This window comes from Euprymna scolopes, chromosome 30 (assembly GCF_053919585.1).
Source record: "Euprymna scolopes isolate OS-2025 chromosome 30, ASM5391958v1, whole genome shotgun sequence".
Lineage (NCBI taxonomy): Eukaryota > Metazoa > Mollusca > Cephalopoda > Sepiida > Sepiolidae > Euprymna > Euprymna scolopes.
In genome coordinates this window covers 93715584-93736254 of record NC_136511.1, presented here as the reverse complement: position 1 = coordinate 93736254, position 20671 = coordinate 93715584, and the positions used below count along the sequence as shown (strand labels likewise).

At 34.0% G+C, this 20671-nt stretch overlaps 1 long non-coding RNA gene across 2 annotated transcripts in view; it reads right to left on the bottom strand.

The window, feature by feature from the left end:
* The window catches only part of LOC145254890 (uncharacterized), a 53527-nt gene that overhangs the window by 12688 nt on the left and 20168 nt on the right, over nucleotides 1-20671 (bottom strand). For both annotated transcript variants that reach the window (XR_013863828.1, XR_013863827.1), the window contains exons 2-3: nucleotides 13699-13773; nucleotides 7015-7063 (exon numbers count right to left, since the gene is read on the bottom strand). This is a non-coding gene — a long non-coding RNA (uncharacterized LOC145254890). The remainder of the gene's footprint in view (nucleotides 1-7014; nucleotides 7064-13698; nucleotides 13774-20671) is intronic.

The following is a 20671-nucleotide window of genomic DNA, read 5'->3' as shown; positions in this document are numbered from 1 at the left end:
TTAGTTTTTTTAGATCTTGTAAATTCGTCCTGGGTACTAACACGCTTTGAGTATCTACAAGGACGAGATGTCTGTACATATTTATATATATGCCTATAATATCACTCTTTTTCAACAGACCAAATTTTAGACCCTTTTTTTTATGTAAATTCACATCTGTTAGGGTTATACCACGTTTAATTCATCTAAAAAAATGAATAAATTAAAAACTCTTATCCAAATATTTTCTTTCAGCATATTTTTGGCAAAACAAAACTTATTCCATAAATATTTTGCATATTCTTTTTTAAAAAGCATATTCTTTTTTTTTAAGGAATATGCTTTTTATCAAAAGAATATTCTCTAACCCAATATATGTAAAGAATTGTTTTTTATTAAAGAATATTCTTGACATTGCCCTACTCATTAATGTATATACTGTTTATATACTGTGAACAATTGAACACTCTATGGAACTTAAATATTTTATTTATTGCATTTTATAATTAAATTAGTCTTTAAATTATCAAAATTAAAGCTTCTTTGGTTGTCCGCTAAAATAGCCTTATAATGAAAAAAAAAACTCGCTCCAATCGTAGGAGATTACTGGACCATATTTAAACCTGGCTATTTTTTCGATACAAATTGTAGTTACAATCCTTTGGGCACTACGGGGCCGATATATCAGCCCTGGAGATCTAGGGCAAAAAGGATACGCGGATATTTCGTCCCTAATATAATCCTCTAATAAAATGGCTCTCATTAGGAACCAAAGGTTATTGTAAATTCAAAACTACGAAGGTTTTACCATGTTTAATTTAATTTATATAAAAAAGAAAACTTCGTAAAATTAAGACTCGTATGCAAATATTTATTTCAACATATTTTCGGCACAACTTATTCCATAAATATTTTGCATATTCTTTTTTTTAAGAGAATAGGCTTTTTTTAAAGGAATATTCTTTAAAAAAAAAAGAATATGCTTTTTGTTAAAAGAATATTCTCTAACGAAATATATGCAAAGAATATTCTTTTGTAAAAGAATATGCTTGTCACAGCCCTATTAATAACCATGATTCATCTATTAATATTGACCAAGGAGAAACAATGAGATCAGAACAAAGAGATGAAGTTAAGCAATATCTATCATGCAGATATGTATCACCTCCTGAAGCAATGTGGCGTCTTTCTGACTATAAAATGCATGGACAGTCTCATGTTGTGTACCGTTTAGCTTACACAGGCCTGGAGAGCAACAGATTTATTATCAACATGGACAAGCTGAACGAGCAATTCAACGTCACACAAATTTGACTGCTTGGTTTGAACTAAATCAGAATGATATTACTGCTAACCAATATTTTTACTATGATATTCCACATCATTATGTATTTAACAAAACTACTACAAAATGGACTAAAAGAGAGCGGTCAAGTAATTTGATCACAAGAATGTATTCAGTTTCACCAAACCAAGGTGAAAAGTTTTATTTACGGATTCTGCTTCTTCATATCTCTGGAGCAAATTCATTTGAAGATTTGAGAACAGTCCAAGGTCATACATTCCCTATATTTAGAGGAGCTTGCATCGGTCTTAGATTATTGCAAGATGATACTGAATTAGAAAATGCTCTTACTGAATAATTTAGAATGTCACAACAACTACGTACCATGTTTGCAATGCTGTGTCTTTATCATCATCCAGTGGATGCCTTTCAACTATTCATTAACCATAAACAGAGCATGATTGAAGACCTCATTTCTGCTTATGATGAAAGCATATGTGAAAACATTGCACTTCATTTGATAAAAGCAATATTTAATGAGCATGGCTCTTCTTGCCAGGCAATGGGTTTACCTGAACCAACAGGTGATCCTCCAATAGATAATATGACTCGAAATACAAACGGGCCTAATGTTGAATTGTTAAACAATGAACAATTAGAGGTCTTTAATACTATAATCAAGGCTGTCATGGCAACTGAAAAAGAAGCCCAACACAACAATTGCTTCTATTTAGATGCCCCAGCCGGATCAGGAAAAACCTTTTTATTCAACATGTTATATGATTACTTCACCTCCAGCAGTACTGTAACCGCCACTGTGGCATTGCTGCAATGCTACTAACTTCAGGGAAAACACTCCACAGTATATTCAAACTACCTGTACCTCTGACAGAAACCAGTGTCTGTAACGTTTCTCCTGTATCAGAGCATGCTTCTTTTTTGAGAAAGGTAAAGGTATTCATCATAGACGAAGCCTCTATGATACCTAATCATGCACTGCTTGCTATAGATAGATGTTTACAAGATATAATGGGTAACGATAAAATATTTGGTGGAATATTTCTCATACTTGGAGGTGACTTCAGGCAAATTTTGCCAGTAGTGCCACATGGATCACCTACATCTATTATAGAAACCTGTTTTAAATGATGCACATTGTGGCATCATTTCAGTCAATTACAGCTAACACAAAACGTCAGAACTAATATAAATGAACAGGAGTTTTGTAGATGGCTCCTTCATCTTGGTAATGGTACACTAATGAGCAGTCTTAATGATGTTCCTGTAGATGCCATAGATGTTCCTGATGATTCGGTATGTAATGGTTCTCTAATCTCAGAAATATTTGATTGCAGCCCTCAAGAAATGGAAAATAGAATCATCATGACTCCAAAAAATACAGAATGTTTAACAGTAAATGAAGAAATTCTAAATAATCTTCCCGGAGACATAAATACATATTTAAGTACAGATTACATCTCCGATGATGATGCTGAACTTCAAAATTATCCTGTCGAGTTCATAAATTCATTAACTCCATCTGGAATGGTACCTCACCGACTTAATGTGAAAATAGGGGCAATAGTAATGTGACTGCGAAATTTATCCATAAATCAAGGACTTTGTAATGGAACTAGGATGAAAATAAAAGAATGTCATCAAAACAGTATCATTGCTATTTTAATTAATGGATCTAATAGAGGTTCCACAGTTATCATTCCAAGAATTAAGTTAAAGCCAAGTGATACAAATGTTCCGTTTGCATTTCATCGGATACAGTTTCCAATACGATTAGCATATTCACTGACCATCAATAAAGCACAAGGCCAAACTTTGGATAAGGTTGGTATATATCTTCAACAACCTGTATTTTCTCATGGTCAACTGTATGTGGCATGTTCAAGAGCTCGATCTAAGCACAGTGTGAAATTTAAGGTAATGCAACTGCATAAAGATAATAATCAGGGCAGAAAGTGTGGTGTAACATATACTAAGAATATTGTTTACCGTGAAGTGTTATGAAAACAATCAGGAACAGCTATGGAATCTAAAAATTAACTTGGATGTAAATATGATTTTGGAAAAAATGTTTTAAAAATTGCTTTCCTTATATTTAAAATTCATAATTTGATGAAAAAGTAGTGTACAGTTTGTTTAACTTTACTTAATTACATAATACTGACATAAATTTGATAGGTACAACCTACCTCACATCATTTTGATTATCGAAAATCAAAATTTAACTGTACTTCTTAAGATTTATAGAAACACTTCATTTTCTCTGCATGTAATACACAAGAATCTGAATATTATAACAGATTACAATGCTTTTATGGAAAAAACTTTTGTACAGAAAATTCAAAGTGTTCTATTTATATTATCAGGAAGTTGTGATGCATTAATTGAAATCTATATCAATAATTCGACTTAAAAAATATTTGTGAATTTCCAAATCTTCATTGAATAAAATTCAAAATAAATAGAAAAGTCTATTGCATATGTAAAAGTTGACGGTTGCTTATTTAACTTCATTAAAAGCTATCAAAGTCAACCAAGAGCTGCTCAATGTTCTGGCTTAATGGATCATTTAGCAAGGAATGAAGATGGTTATTCTGGTGTACCAGTTATTCTACCATCTACATTTGCAGGAAGTTCTAGGAATCAACAACAGCTTTATCAAGATGTAATGGCAGTTTTCTGTGACCTATTCATTACTCACACGTCCTGAAATATTAAACAACTTGGGGTCATCAGAACTTTCATAAAATCTATGTCAACAATTTCAGACAGTTTTTTTAAATTCACAGTCTGACTCCCAAGAACCTGCTGACTGACCACTATTCTCACTCCAAGCAGCTGATCAATATCCCTGTCACCGCCTCAATCATCACCAGCACTTCCTGAAAATATCAACAGCATCAGTTACGATCGCATTGACCTTCAATAAAAGTTTAAACTAAAGTTCTTTGTTTGTTCTACTTGCTTCCATACGTTCATTTTTGTAATATAACAATAAGGAATTTCTTACTGATGTATTTTAAAAGATTTTAACGACCATGGAATTTCCACGGGTCCTGCTAGTCTTCATGAATTTAATATGCAGTGATGAAACATTTCCATGCTGAAGGAATTAGAGACGTTTTTTAATATGAAAAATGTGTCTGATATATTTCAATAGTTTTTTTTTTAAATACCTTCAATACTAATAACATTTAAAAATGATGTCTCGAAATTAAAACAAGAGATGAAATTTATTTGGAAATTGCTTACATTTGTTTATTTCTCTTTCATTTTCCTTTGTGTAATTGCATCTTCAAATTACCAATTTATCCCTTGATCTTCTCATTATTCCTTTTCACTGAATTTTGATTGCACTGTTAAAGTGTTTATTTCATTTTCTTCGCTCTTTTTCTCTATTTTCTATTATTCTTTCTCTTTTGCTTTGTGTCTGATTTAAATGCACATAATGTGCAATATACAGGAATAACGGAGTTTGCAAATACCTTCACTGGAAGATATGTAAGAAACTCAACATTCAGTGTAGTAAAAAATCCTGGGAACATATACCTGAACGAACAGTTGGAAATGACAACTACACTATTCACTATGACTTCATAATCTGTAAGGAAAAAGTGTAAGGAAAAATTCAAGATGGCGCCCGACTCTCTCTTTAACACGGTAAGATATCCTCAACACGGCACAAGAAGCAACAGCCACACGATTCCCCAGCCAACTCAATCGTCACTCTCCCACGTCTTTCCCCTCACCCGCTTTTATCGTCGTTCTAGGCCGGCTAAATTTGCATATTCCGAGAATTCGTGTGACTTTGCGAGACATCATACTTTACAAAAGACGGCGGTCGCCATCTTGGTCTTTCTTTTCTATTTTTGGTCGGTAACGCTGAGCTGGTCTCGAGGTAAGTCTTTTTCCCCTCATCCGTCTCTCCCACGTACCCACACAACACGCGGGCGCTTATCTCCTGGATGCACGTTACATAATCCCTACTGCTACATATCTAGAAAACGCAGCTGTTAAACCAGATATAGTGATTTGGGACAGAGCAAACAGAAAAGCGACCGTAATAGAGGTCAGTGTACCCAATGATACAGGGCTTAACAGAGCTGAGAGGGAAAGATAACAAGGACTTATGTATGATATGAAACGAAATTGGAAATTAAAAGACGTTTCAGTTATACCAGTCATCATAGGAGCAACTGGGCTTATGAAAAAGAACTTTAAAAAGTACATAGCAAGCATACCCGGTGAACCAAGTGCAAGTGAAATACAAACGATTGCACTGAAAGGGACGGCTAGAATCCTGAAAAGATCTCTTGGTTGGACTCACTAAAATAGGGGTAAATGTCAGACATCTGGTTGGATGTCCCATCCCCTAGAAGAAAAAGTTTAAGAAAAATGAAAAAAAAAAGAGAAAAAGAATGGCAGATGGCCATTACACTGCTCGTCACAAAGTATGCAAGTACCTCCATTGGAAGATCTATAGAAAGATGCAATTTGACAGATCGCCAAATATCTGGGAACATGAACCACCACCGATAACATCAAACAGAAAAGTGACTGTGTTCTATGACAAAAACATACAGGCGGGCAGATACATAAAAACAAGGCCATCAAACCAGATATTGTTATATGGAATAAGCCTGAAAAAACTGCACTTATTATCGATGTCACAGTCCCAAATGATTTTGGCCTTAACAGAGCTGAGCGGGAAAAGATAACAAAAGGACCTAAAAAATGATCTAAAAACGACATGGTTCTGAAAGAAATAAACATTATACCGGTTGTGATAGGAGCAATTGGTTTAATAAAAAAAATTCTTCAGAAATACTTAGAAGCAATCCCTGGAAGACCAAGCTGTAACGAAATGCAAATAGCAGCCATAAAGGGAACAGTATCTATTCTTAAAAGAGCCCTCGGATATAAATTTAAATCATAACAGAATCAAGTGTTAGCTCCAGGAGGGAGCCCCTTGATCTCTTAAAACTTACTGAAGTAAAATAAATAAAAAAAAAGGAATGTTATTATATAACCTTTTCTCCGTGCAATGTGGTATCAAGTATAGTTTTTTATATTAGTATTGTATTGTAATTATAATTAAGCTATTACATCATATTGAAGTTGTAGCAAGGTGTCTATTAATAAAAGAGTCACACCATGTGTTCTGCTTTTTGATTTTTTGGCATTACTAAACAGAAGCCACATAGCCTAAGGCAAACTTAGCAATGAGACATGAAGGATAGCATTTTAAACTACTGACAATAATTTAAATAAAAAAATATCGCCATTATAGCTGAAAAATCCTATAGGGACACAGAACTACTATTTTGCTTTTATTTAACACACCATAGAAACCTTTTAAAGTTAAAATTTTGGTCTTAAGCCTAATGGAGATTATATAAAAAAATAAAGCAAATTTTTCCTGAGTGAAATAGAAGTCGTTTTATTAAAAAAATAACCTTGTTTATTGAACATACTGATGAAAATACCATGTTTTTTCAATGATTATAAAAATTGAGAAAAACTGAAGAAAATTGTATCAATGAAATATACATTTTTTAACTTGATTCTGAAAATTTATGGATAGTAAAATCAATCATTTTAATTTAGTTGTGAAAAATATTGATTTCAAATTTGTTTATATATTTTAAATGTTAAATGAATTTTTGCTTCTCTGAATTTTAATAAAATCATTGTGATAAGTAGCTTTTTACAACAGGAGTTCTTAATCCAACCTTGCTGATGGTATGTCTTCTTTGCTTCTTGTATCAGCACTTGCTTCATCTGTAGAATACAAAAAAAAATAGGAAATTATAATAGAACAATTAAATAAATAACAAAATATATGAATTTGGCAACAAATTATTATCCATTTATTATACAACAATAGTTGAACTAGTAGAAAGTATTTGCAAAAGAGATAGCATAATGAAAATAAAGAAATAATTTTTTTGTTTTTAATTTAAAACTTAATTTTCCATTAATGATACTAATGACAAAATGGTAAATATTGATTTTAAACTAACAGTAAAAAAAAAATCTATAAATTATAATAACATCTAAATATGATGTACATTTATTACTCGTGTAAAGACAGAGGTTATATTTTCAGTTGAGTTTGTTTATAACTATGTTTGTGCACAACTAAGCATTTATGTTGCTTGACTAATCGCCATCAAATTTATCAGTTATATTTTAAACTGATTTAATTTAGGAATATCTACGTCAAAGATAATTTTCAGTTCTGTACATCATACAGACTGGTAGCATTACAAGTTGATTTTTTCTTTTTAGATAATTATTTTATCAACTTGCATGAAAAGAGCTATGTAAAAAATGCTTAAAACTGCTTGAATTATGCAAATACCATGAATAGTTCAAATGTTATGAGAATTTTAAGTGCCAAAATTTATGCTTTTCCATGGAAATTTGTGGGCTAAATTACGGACCTCAACATTTCTAGAAATTCAGTAATTTTGACACCATTTATTTATTTTTAAAGCTATTCTCCTGAAACTTGGCACTCCTATGTAAAATTGTGTGCTCTTTCTGATTATCAAATCTGATGTATCTCTTTACCATAAGCCATTAAATTAAGATGTACAAACTTCAATTTGTTTTAAACTGGCGCATGGGATCGTACAGTGGGTGTCTATTCATAAACAAAACTAAGTATTATACTGTGTGAGGATACGTCCAGGTTGAAAAATCCCAAAAGGGAATTTATCCCCGAAATGTTTCGTAAAATAAAAATAAAAAAACAACCCAGTAGCACTTACCCAGGTTCTGGACAGTACTTCCGTTGTGGAATTTCCTTATAAGATTCACGGTTGACGAAATACCAGGCAATGAATAACGGAACAACACGGTTGTTTATATATTATACGCATGTCATTTATTGTGCATTAAAAATTCAATAATCAAAACAAAATGTTAAAAGAAAATAATAAGAAAACATGCAGACAGTGTCCAACGGGTCAAAAGGCGGGGGGGGGGGGCAACACTAAAGAAAACTGGTCAAATGAACATAGCCTCTTTTCTTTACTTCCCTTTTCTTTTTTTTTGTGTGGAAAATGGTTGAGTTATGTGAGGCAGTAGAAATCTTTCAAAATAAAAAAAAAAACAGTTCAATTCAGCAAGTCAACATTTGTGAGATAAGGGGGGAGGGGATAGTGAATAGTACTTAACTGTGAGGGCGTGCATTCAACCAATGATTAGGTATCCAACAAAATTCAATGTTCTGATGTTATAATGTGAGGCAGTCGCATTTCGCCGATACGCGAGTCGATATCCTTCGAAGTTCGCTTGTCTATTTGTCTTCCCTCGTATTCCTTTCTCGCTTGTTTTCTTAACCACCGACGTTCGGCTGTGTCCTTCCCATATCTTGAACCAAGGTAGTTTCATAATTATGATGAATTCTTTTAGGCTTCAGGGATAAGGCTCAGATGAGAGAGTCGCCATTTCACTGCATAAGTCACGTTGTTGCTGTTCGACGCATCCTTTCCACTCGAGGATATATTTCCTTCTGATGTCTCTAAGCCAAGGTGTTTTCATAGTTTTTCTGTGGTCCCTTTTTGGCTCCAGGAATGAAGATAAAGTCGAGTGAACTTCCAATTTATCAAATGAATCATGTTGGCTGGTGTTTGTCGCATTTTTATTATCAACATTCGTTCGACAATGTGATCACCTCCATTCTTTTTTTAAACTCTTTTTTTCCATGCATGCTACTCCCGCCAAAATGGGTTTTTTCTCTTTCTCCTTTTTTTTTCCCCCCCGTACGCTGCTTCGTTTTTGGGGTGGAGGTGGGGGGGTGTCTGGATGATTTCTCGTCGTGACCTGGGCACGTGTTTTTGACGAATCACTCGGTGGGAAGGGGGAATGGTGATGGAGTGTCTAACTCGCTTCCTTTTATGGGTTGACGCGTGGATATTTGGTTGTCGCATGTCTCGATAGCAATGGGGTGGTGTGAGTGTGTCTGGTTGATAGATATTCAAAATGAATTTAAAAAGAGAGGGGGGGGGGAATGGTCACTTCTGCATTATGCTCTGTTTTCCCATGACAACTGGTATTTAAATATATATATTGAGAGCAAGCATTTTCCTGCCTCTTAACTAAAGAAGAGATTAATCTGGAGTGTAGCCATTGAATGGCGAAAGAGCATTCGTGGCCAGTAATTACTACTCCCTTAAAAAAAAAAAAAAAAAAATATGGCTAGATATGAATAAATCTCAGATATAAATCAAAGAAAATTTTTCACATAGATTTTGGATTTCTGTAAAAGATGGAAATTCCCATAGTCAACCAGAACTTATGCATTTTGGGACCAGTCCAATTTTTAATTTTGTAAATTCTCTCTATCTGGCCCAAAATATACCCCTATTTTCTGAGATGCAAGCATAAATCGTACTCTACATGAATACTTGATGTAGCTTTCACAGTACTAGGATACCAGGAACTCTGATAAGCAACAACTAAATATTCACCAGTTGATAGTAATTTTCGTCATTTCTAATCTGTTGTTTTACTGAAAATTCAACTATGTAAACAAAGAAATAAAATGGTAATTTTTTATCTTGTTTAACATTTAAAATGATTACTTTTATAGGTTTTAGAGTATCTGAAAATGAATATCGCATTTAAATTTTCTGCAAATAAGTAGTTTTCTGGATATTAAGCAATGCCATTTCTTATGTTATCGCTGGTGGCCATCTTGATATGCATAAGCGCACAAACGTAACCCCCGAGAAACTATGTGCAAACGCATGTACCAAGATGGCCACCAGCAATAACATAAGAAATGACATTTCTTAATATCCGGAAAGCTACTTATTTGCGGAAAATTTAAATGCGATATTCATTTTCAGCATACCCGAAAACCTTTAAAGGTAGTCATTTTAAAGAAAAATGTTAAGGTGGAAACAAGGTAAAAATTTACAAAATGCATCACAATGAAATTCTTTATTGAACCGCCTAATTATTTTTATTATTATTATTTAGATATCCTCAGTTAAAAAAAAAAAAAAAAAAAAAAAAACGGGTTTGTTTTACAGATTAAAAAAAATGGTCTTGACAATGAGTTAAAAATAAATTCAAGTTTCACATTTTATTTAATTGTTAGGTGAAAGTACAGAATAGTTAACAAAACACCCTTCCTTCCCCATGTTAAGAATGGATTACTAAATAACATTATTTGAGCATGGTAACATAAGTGCGCAAGCACTTTTTATTTGTTATATATTTGTTTTTTTTTTACCATGAAAAACACCATTCTACCTTAAGTACAAGTAAGTTATAAATACAATGGTAACAGAAACGCATGTACTTAGTACATTTTGGGTTTTTTTAACGCTTTTAGTAAATGTGTTTTAAAAACAACAAAATATGTTTGAAAATCAAATTTGAAAAACTTGAAAATAATTTTTTTAAATTAACAAACCCAGAATAAAAAATGAAACTGATTTTTCTGCTTTTGTTTTGAAAGCAGAAAAAAACTTTTTTTATTTTTAAGAGAATACAAACGAAACTCGTTAATGCGCTGACTTCAGTCAGCTGAGCACATAGCAAACCTGTTTTCCCCTGTTAAGCGGATTTGAATTTCTATAAAAGATAACATTTTAAAGAAATTTCTGCACAATTAATAATTATCAAATATTTACATATTATACATGAAAATAATTCTGAAACTTATCTATATGAAAATGCATGATACATACCGATTTATCTTATCAATTTTGAAATATTCTTTGTCAACTTTGTTTGGTCGTAACTTTGCTTTCTGTGGTTGTAAAAATATAAATCAAAGTCCAGTAGAGATGGACTTCTATGCTTATATAGCCTGTAAAATTTCAGCCATATCCAATCAAATTTGACCCCGCACATTTATCCAAATGTAATGTATGAAATGTAAACATTGAAAAAACAGTTTCCCTTTTTGCTGTCATTTTTTACCGTTTTTTTTTTTTTGTTTTTTTTCATTTTTAACTTAAGCATAAAAACATTAAACGCATAAAAGAAAAATAAATTAACATCATTGTAATGCTTATTCTATTCTCTTTCCATCAATGTAATTCTTTTAGAAATTGACCCACAAATGAAAAAGATATGACTTGGTGAAGCACATTAGGTATGTAATATTGCCAATGTCCAAGAAAATACAGCATACACTTGTAATGCTAGTTATATTAAATATGTCTTTTTTAGCCACATTAATTGCAAATTAAACAATGATTTTTGATTTATCAAAATGGTCGCCTTAAACTGCTATAACTTCTTCACAAATTCTCTACATTCTTTCCGTCAAAGGTGGGAGGTATACTAAAGACAGTTTTACAAAGCTTTTTTGCAACAGTTGCTAAAATTGCACTTATGTGTCGTTTAGTTCTGACTTTTCAGTCAAGTTCATCCAATACCAGTTCCATTGGATTTAAGTCTGCTGATTGTGTCAACCAAGTTTATCTTTGCTTTTATTAGTATGCTTTCAGTAATTATCTTGCATGTGTACAAATCCTTAGCCCACAAGAGGCTTTTTTCTAATTATAAAGTTGGGATCTGCATGAAATGAAGATCAAACTAAATTATGCTATCCCACCTGGAATGGCAACACATTGAACCATACAAAGCTGCAGATTATACTACAGTCCAATAGTTTTTGAGCTTAAGTCAATAACTAATATATTGATCACTGATGTGAGTATGTCATTTCAACCATGATTCTGTTAATGAAAGATCTTTTAAATTAATAATCCTGAGAAGCCATCTACTTGGATGATCTCTTGCTCATTTTTATATACAAGCAGCCCCCTCGTCTTTTGAGCCATGAGGGTGTGAGCTCTTCCCACACCATTTACAGGGTTCGGTGTCTCTCTGAGTTGATACAGTCTGGTTCCTCCGAAGCCGCTGTATGCTTGTAGTAGGGTATACACTGTGGAGATAGGAGATAAACTTGTCCATGGTCTCTAGGCTAACAAGCCTGTTGAATTTTTCTTCCAGTGTCGCAGCCTTCGACAGCAGCACCTTGCTTTGATGCTCCAAGTTTGCCAGCCCTGCCACCATTTGTCCTGTTACCATATCGTTAGATTAGCTGATTTTCCAACCGCATCCTATCCCGTTCAGACAAGTCACTGAAAAGTCGCAGAATTTTGCGACTAATCAAAGTCGTGCTACAAAGTCCATAACCGATTTCCCCCTTCTTCTGCTTTACAGAGTGGAATTCTTGCCAGTACACTTCTTTGTGTACGCTTCTGATAGCTATGAGTTTAGTGTTGTAACAGCTGTTATTCCGTGATGGAGTTCAGTATTTCTGCTCCTACCATGTCGAACAACAGCCTGTTTACTTCTGGGGAACAAGCCGTTCTCAGCTCGTTTCTTAATGCTGTCAACCCACACCTCTCCTTGTATCTATTTCAAGAGTCAATGAATATCGCCCAGTCACCATCACTTGAGTTCGGTTCTATGGTAGGTCTGTTGAGTCTCCTTGTAAGTGGCTTGCTCCATCTCTTCGCAGGGCGATATTCTCTTGCTGTAGCTTGAGGATCCGTTGAAGTAATGTCTGCTGTGTTTGTTCGTCCATATTCCAATGTTGTTTGTAGCAGGTTTCCTATATCGGCAACACCATGTAAAGTGTTGGCAAGACGATGTATATTTGAAAGCACACCGTTGCCATGAATGTCTTGTTTAAGTAGCCCACTTTTGCCTCTTATGCAAGCGGGTGAGTCTATTTCTATGGGTGTGTGACGCCAAGACCACTCCAGTCTTGTAACTGGACATCTTCAGTTCGATTATACCTCTTCAGTAAAGAGATACATCAGATTTGACTACATAATCAGAAAGAGCACACAATTTTACATAGGAGTGCCAAGTTTCAGGAGAATAGCTTCAAAAATAAATAAATGGTGGCAAAATTACCAAATTTCTTGAAATGTTGAGGTCCGAAAAAAGAAAAATGTCCACGGAAAAGCATAAATTTTGGCATTTAAAATTATCATAACATTTGAACTACTGATGGTATTTGCATAATTCAAACGGTTTTAAGCATCTTTTACATAGCTCTTTTCACGCAAGTTGATAAAATAACAATTATCTAGAAAGAAAAAAATCAACTTGTAATGCTAATATAACAAAAAATCAGTATAAAATTAACAAATTTTGATGATAGCTAAATACTTTTGTATGATCATGCATATATAGATGAATACAAATTCAAATAAATATTCTAATGATGCAACAATAAAATAATAAAACAATGTTTACCACAGTGAATAAAAATTAACAAGTATAATTTGGTTTAAACAAGTATATCGTTTATATAAAACCATCAGAATGTTTTCTAACTTTTAATATATATTAACATATTAAAAAATAGTCTAGTATTTATAAATTATCCTACATTATGATTTCTTTGTAAACAAGAAGTTTCCAACCTTTTTTCCTTTTATGTGCTTTATTTTTTCCTTCTGCATTCAGCTTAAAGCTTCCAGATTCTTTCACCATTTTAACTAAGAAAGGATAAGAGATTATTAAAAGTATTAAAAGTTTATCCATAAATAATATATCAATTTTACTTATTTAACAACCAATTTTAATATATCAATTTTAATTATTTAACAAAAGAGTCAAGAATTCAAATAGTATAGAAGAAAAAAGTGGTATTCTTTTAGTGTGACTTGAGTATGAGCGAGTTCTTGGGACTGTATATAAGCTGTAGCTATATTTTTAGTAGTTTGTGATAGTTACTTGCGTTGTTTGCAGAGATGGCAGTAGCCAAGGTGTGACAGCCATGGTACATTTGTTTCTAAGAAGTCTGTATGACTGTTATGACTGTCAAGCATTTGTTTGGCAAGTGTGACAGTGATTAGGTTCTCACTTATAAAGTCAATGTCGTCAGATGCTCAGCACTCAGAGGTGTCTCTTTTAGATTGGTTAAAATCTAGTATAGGCAACCAATCTAGATTGAGTATTTTGATAGAATTGACCAACCAGTATTAAGTATTTCAACCAAATAATCATTGAATATATTACAAAAATCATTTCTCTGTTGTTATTGCTGGAACAACAGTCCCACAAGCGTATAAAAATAATTTGTTATAAAGTAAATATAATTGCAAATGTTCGAGAAAATAGTAGAGTATTGCATCTAAACCGTTTTTATTTCTATTACCAAAAAAGAAATCTTTAGATTACTATCAATTAAGCACAGTAAGAGACTTCTACAAAAACGTCACAGTATGGATTTTAGCCTGGCATGGGCAAAATCCATATTTTAATAGTGTGACAGTTAATACAAAAAGACTAAAATTGCACTCCACTTTAACTTCATAGATTCAAAATAGTTTTTGATGCAGTGTGGCAAAATGTTAGATATTGACTGGGCAATGCGGAAATATGTGCTGGTTGACAATTATTATAATTATTCAAGCCAAAAAGTTTTGTTAGCTAAAATATGTTTTAGAATAAAAATATTTAGAATAAATATTTATTTACATTTAATAGTTCTCAGAAATGTTAAGTTGATGTTAACTTGATAGATGGAAGTTACGCTAACGATAATATAAACAAAGATACTTTGTAAAAACATGGCAAAGATGTTTAGGCGACGTGTAGTGATGGCGTAATGGAAAAGATAGATATTGTTTTAGTTATGAGAGATAAGTTCAATACATAATACATTAGCAGACAGTGACAGTCTTGGACAGTGACGCCCATGGAAGTCAGATGGGTTGATCTAGCAAGATGTAGTCATATACAAAGCATGCCAACTCTGAAAAGAAACCCAGCAGGAATAAATGAAATATCCATATATAATTCCAGTCTTGACGTTTTTACTTCTCAGAGAAAAGCACTTTTGATTTCAAGATGCATGAAAGGAAGATTGGAGTTAGTTGTTGTTTGCGGATGTGCTCACCGACAATGATGTTCATCTCCTGTTTTTTAACCCTGTCAATAAACTTAATATATGTATACACACATCAACACACAATAGGGAACACTAGAAAATCACAAATCACATGGCTAAGACCATCATAAATGTTATATGTAGAGGGGAGAATTGGCCAGCAGGGAGACTTGGCCACTCCTATGTCTAATTAAAACCTAAGCATGCAATTAATTCTTAGTTTTGTTTCTCGAAAGCTACAGTAGGGAGGAATAACTGGCCCACTGTTAATTACTTCCATTTGGAGGTAATTTTTTTCAATTTTTCAGTTTTACCTTCGAACCCATAGTAGCTTGATGATATTGCCAGGGTTTTGGGGGGTTTTTTTCATCTGTAAAGAGTGTCCATTTAGCCCACATTTCATCATATTTCTTAAAATGTGGCAGTCATCATGTTTTCTGATTTTTTGTGTTCAGATTTTCCTTGTAGGGATAGTTGGCCACAGGCTAGCCAACTCAGTCCACATGTGACCACCTCTCCACATTGCTCATACTGGTTTTATATCTTTATATTACTGGGTTCTGAATGAATTTGTGATAGTTTTTCATGCATTTCTTTGTATTAGGGTGCCTAGACAGTGTAATTATTAACTCGAATACCTCTTAGCTCAAGCATCTCTTAATATAAATTACTTTGTTGCTTAAATTTCTCAAAACTGTCTGTTCGTTTTACTACACAGGCTGTTCAAAATGCATCTAGCTTGTTCTTTACTAATAAAATCTTTCTTTCCACAGAATACAGCATGCATAGATGACAGGAAAGAAGAAAATGATCATACTTTGTTCTGTTTGCAGATCATCTTTGAAGAATCCACAATGCCTCGCCAAGACTGGCAGAAAACAGACAATGGGCTGATTCTAGAGGATGTCTTAAAGGCAGAATCTGCAAAAGCTGTATCAAAAGACACAGGAATTCTCAAAACAACTTTCCATTGAAAGACTACCCACATGAGAGAAAACAATGATGTTAACATCGCAACAGTCTTGAATAGACCCAGGTCTTTTCCAGAGGAAGGGGGAAAGCTTGTTACTATCGGGGGGATTGACTTGCCGCCAGTGTTCATATTCCCCAGAAAGGAGTTTCAACAGTGATCCCAAGGGAAGTTTGGGCTTTGTCAAACAATGGGTGGATGACAGAAGTTTTTGTTGGTAATTGAGCATTTTGTAAAACACATGCAGCCCTGTTGTCTTGGTGCTGGATAATCATGAAAATCATCTGTCATTGCAAGCATTGATATATGCAAAAGAAAACAATGTGCACATCATCACTCTCGTCCCTCATACCAGCAACAAAATGCAACTTCTGAATCGCACTGTCTATGGCCCAGTGAAATCTTTCTTTAATGACAGGGCCACTTCATAGATGGTAAGCAATCCTGGAAAGACCATCACTATCTACAATATGGCTAAGCTGATCAACTATGCTTGGACTCTAGGGGCAACCCCAGCAAACATCACTGCTGGCTTCAAAGCATCTGGACACTCACATCTTTCCTGGCTATTTCTTTGCCCCATCTGATGTCACCAATTATTCTGTTCCTGTAGAAAATCTCTCTTCTTCCTCTCAACAAGGTGTCTCAACTGACCCCAACCATCTCTCACCCACAACAGTTTAAACACCCCAATCTCCACAACATTTGGAGTCAGCACCACTTTGTCAGGAGCAGCACCAACATCTATCCAAACTACACCAACTGGAAAAAGCTGTGACCTTGGCAAAGAAGCAACGTTACCCTCTTTTGTTTCCCCAGCTCAGTTCAGAGGATTTCTCAAAGCTCCACCAAGGACAAACAGCAGTTGAGGGTGGAGGAGAGGCAAGTGCGTGATTGCTACTTTGCCAGAATACCTTGAGAAATTGGCTGAAAAGTTTCAGTGAAAAATGACAAAAAAGTCAAACAAAAAAAGGAAAGTGACGCCCAAGCCAGCTAGCCAAACTGTCCCCATCAAGGAGGATGACAACGATGATATGAACATTGACACTTTGGTTGATGACAAGTCCAATGACTACGAAAGTGAAAGTAACGATGAAGATTGAGGCTTGATTTTGGGTAGCATAGACTGTGAGATTAGAGATTTTGTACTGTGTCAGTATGAAGGCAAAAAGTCAGCAGCTTTGCACATTGGGGAAGTTATAAAGGACATGGACACAGAGCGTAGAATAGAGACTGATTTTCTAAGAAGGACCAGAAAAGTTCAGGGAAAGTTTATCAAGCCTCAGGTTGAAGACATTGATAGAGTGCCAATTAGCATCATCAAGCCAAGCTGACTCGAACTACACTCTCTGGAACAACAGAATGCACCAAGAACACTTTCTCCTTTCAAGAGTCGTTGGAAAACTTGAACATTTGCGAATTAAAACACATTTGGGGCACAAATTTTTAACTCTGTGTGTGTGTGTGTGTGTGTGTGTGTGTGCATCAGTTTATATTTCATTAGTTATGTGTAGTATTGCTCATACAAAGATCACTATATCACTGAACTAGTGCATATTTCAGTATATTATCAGATGTTATTATGATGCAGAAATAGTGTAAACACAAGTAAATGTGTTCATTTGTTGTATTTTGTTATTGAGAGCTAGAAAAGGCTGACTTCTTTTAATGTGACCAAGTCTCCCCACTGAAATGGTCAAGTCACCCTACACCTTGGCCAACTCTCCCCATACATAGTATATCTGGAATTTTGTTCTCAATTTTTTTTTTTTTTTTTTTACATATTTATATGAATAAAACTTATTCCATATCATGAAAAAATGAGTTATTTATTTGCGCAAATTTTCAGTTTGATACAACTAATCACCTCAACAAAGAAATGAAAAAAAAGATTTTGAAGCCAACTCTCCCCACCCTTCCCTACTGTTATAAATATACACTAGATGAATCACATATTACAACATTTTAACACTTATAAGTTAATAGAGACTCGTTATATATGCACTAACAGTGTTCTTATACACACTATAATAGAAAATTAGAATTGATAGCAAAATCAAACACTGTTGAAAATTTATACAAATATGCAGAATAGGAGTGTACTGATTAATCGGCAGGTAATCGGTAATCAGCCACTTTGCTGATTAATTGGTAATCAGCCGATTAATTACTTTTCTCTTTAATTTAAACCATTTTATCAATGCCAAGTAACTCATCAGATAACTTTAATACATTAACAGTAACTTCTACGTTAACTTAATATTTGTTAAGTGTCTGACCACTATTATCGCCTTTATTTTTGCCTTTATTAACTAAAATAGCGGGGGGGGGGGATACCCGGCGTTGCCCGGGTGTTTTTAGGTGTGTGTATGAGGGGGGGAGTTAAGTAATACCCCTGAAACGATGTTAAAAAAAATCGGAAAAAAAAAAAAAAAAAAAAAAAAAAAAAAAAACGCTGTGTGTATAGGGGAGGGGGGGGAGTAAACTAAAGAATAAGCAAAGTAAAAAAAAATAAAGAAACGTTGCCCGCGTGTCTAAAGATGTAAAAGAAAAAAAAATAGTTTTGGTCGTGAGGCTGGATTGAACCCGGAACGCGGAGGTGAAACTAACTCCAACCACTTAACTGTCTAGGCTAAGAGTAAGAGGAATTGATTATAATGTTAAAATAAGGGTTATAAAGCGAGTGAAAGAGGTTTGATTGACAGATAGCCACTAAATGAGGTCATCGCGGGAGCGTTAAGTGATGACATAGCAGTATTTTATTTTTTATTAAATTACGTATTTCGTTTCCTGTCTAGACATCTCTCTCTATCTGTCTCTCTCTCTGTTTGCGTTTCTCTCTCTCTCTCTCTCACTTCGTCTTCCTTACTCTAAAGACTGGAAAATGGCGTCTGGCTGTTTTTTTTTTGTAAAAACTTCGATCGTTAATATTTTTTGTAAGCATATTTTTTTTTTTACTTCACATTTTTGGCTTGTTATTTTTCGTTTAACTATCGTATCTATTTTGAATGTGCTAATAACTTTGGTAATGTTGCCATAGTGTAGAAGTTAATAGTTTAGCTTGTGTAAGGGTTAATTTTTTTTTACCGATAACATGTTTTTATAAATTCAGACTGCCATTAGAGCTTGCTGACATCAAGATCACGTGACATGACTCAGCGGGTTTCAAATACAAGTTGACCCAAAATAAACGGCCCCGTGTATACTTTATGTAGAAGAGTTGGCGCCCGTATTTTTGGGGGCAGTTATAAATCGATTTAAAAATATGTAATGTTTAACATTAAAATGTCACTTTTTTGGGGACCTCCCCCCCTGCAGAAAATCGATCAGTTGACGCACTTCTGATGGTCCTTTTGGGCTAATTTTTCGATATTTTTCGTCCGGAGGGTTGGACTTTAACATGATACCAAGTTTGTGAATTTTTGTTCCGTCGGTCAAAAGTTTTTAGCAGACACACAAACATACATACATACATACATTTTCGCTTTTATATATATATATATATATATATATATATATAGATTACAAAATACAAAGTACAATTTCAAATTTGTAAATGAATATAATTAACCAATTAGATAAGAAAAAAGAAATTACAAACCAACATACAAAAATAAATACAAATTTAAATTCTTTAAGTGAATAATTAAAAACTGAAGTTCTGCACCTGCTACTGCTCTACTTCCTCTTCTATGTTCTTGCTGCCTATCTACTCTGCTCTCATAGTTTCCTCAGTATTTAAAGTTGAATACTTTAAGTTGTTATGTAGAAACGTTAGAGTTTATCCATTCTTAGAAGACAGCATGTTCCTCGTAGGTTCATATATATTACCACCTGTACTGAAGAGCCTCTCACGCTCCACAGATGAAGGTGGTGCACTTAAATATTTTGAAGCCAGTTTACTCAGCAGTGGTAAGGTCTCCTGTGCTTTCTTCCATCACTGAAATGGTTTATCACCTCTTGCAAGTAGTAGTAAAGCTACATAATGATCAAGTTCTTTTGTGCACTTAAGGATTTACTCTCTTTAAGTTTAGATTGTGATTCTTGTATTTCTGTTGTAGTTGCAGTCTCCAGGTTTAACTCAGCTTCTACCTGCTCTAAGTTTTGATTTTTTTTACTGTAGGCTTATTTGAAGCTAATTCATAAAACAGGCTTGAAAGAGATAGTTTGTTTTTTTTTGTTTTGTTTTTTTTACTCACATTCACCCCTAACAAGGAATATTGCCACTTGGACGTAAGGGGCTATTATTTCGGACCATGCTTAGGAAAAATTAATAAGATATTGATTTATATTACATTTAAACTTCTGCATATCAGTACAGTCAACGAAGCAGGTAGCAAGAAGGGAATTCCAAAGTCTAGAAACTATTAGAATAAAAAGCTTTCTACCATTTAGGGACCTCAACAGTGATGGGGTGAAATTTTGTTGCTAAGCAGGTTTGTAGGAGATATGTACGTCGAGGAGGTACAAGTGCAACGAGTTCATCAGAGCACATTTCATTAAAATATTTGTAAAACAGATACAGAGATGC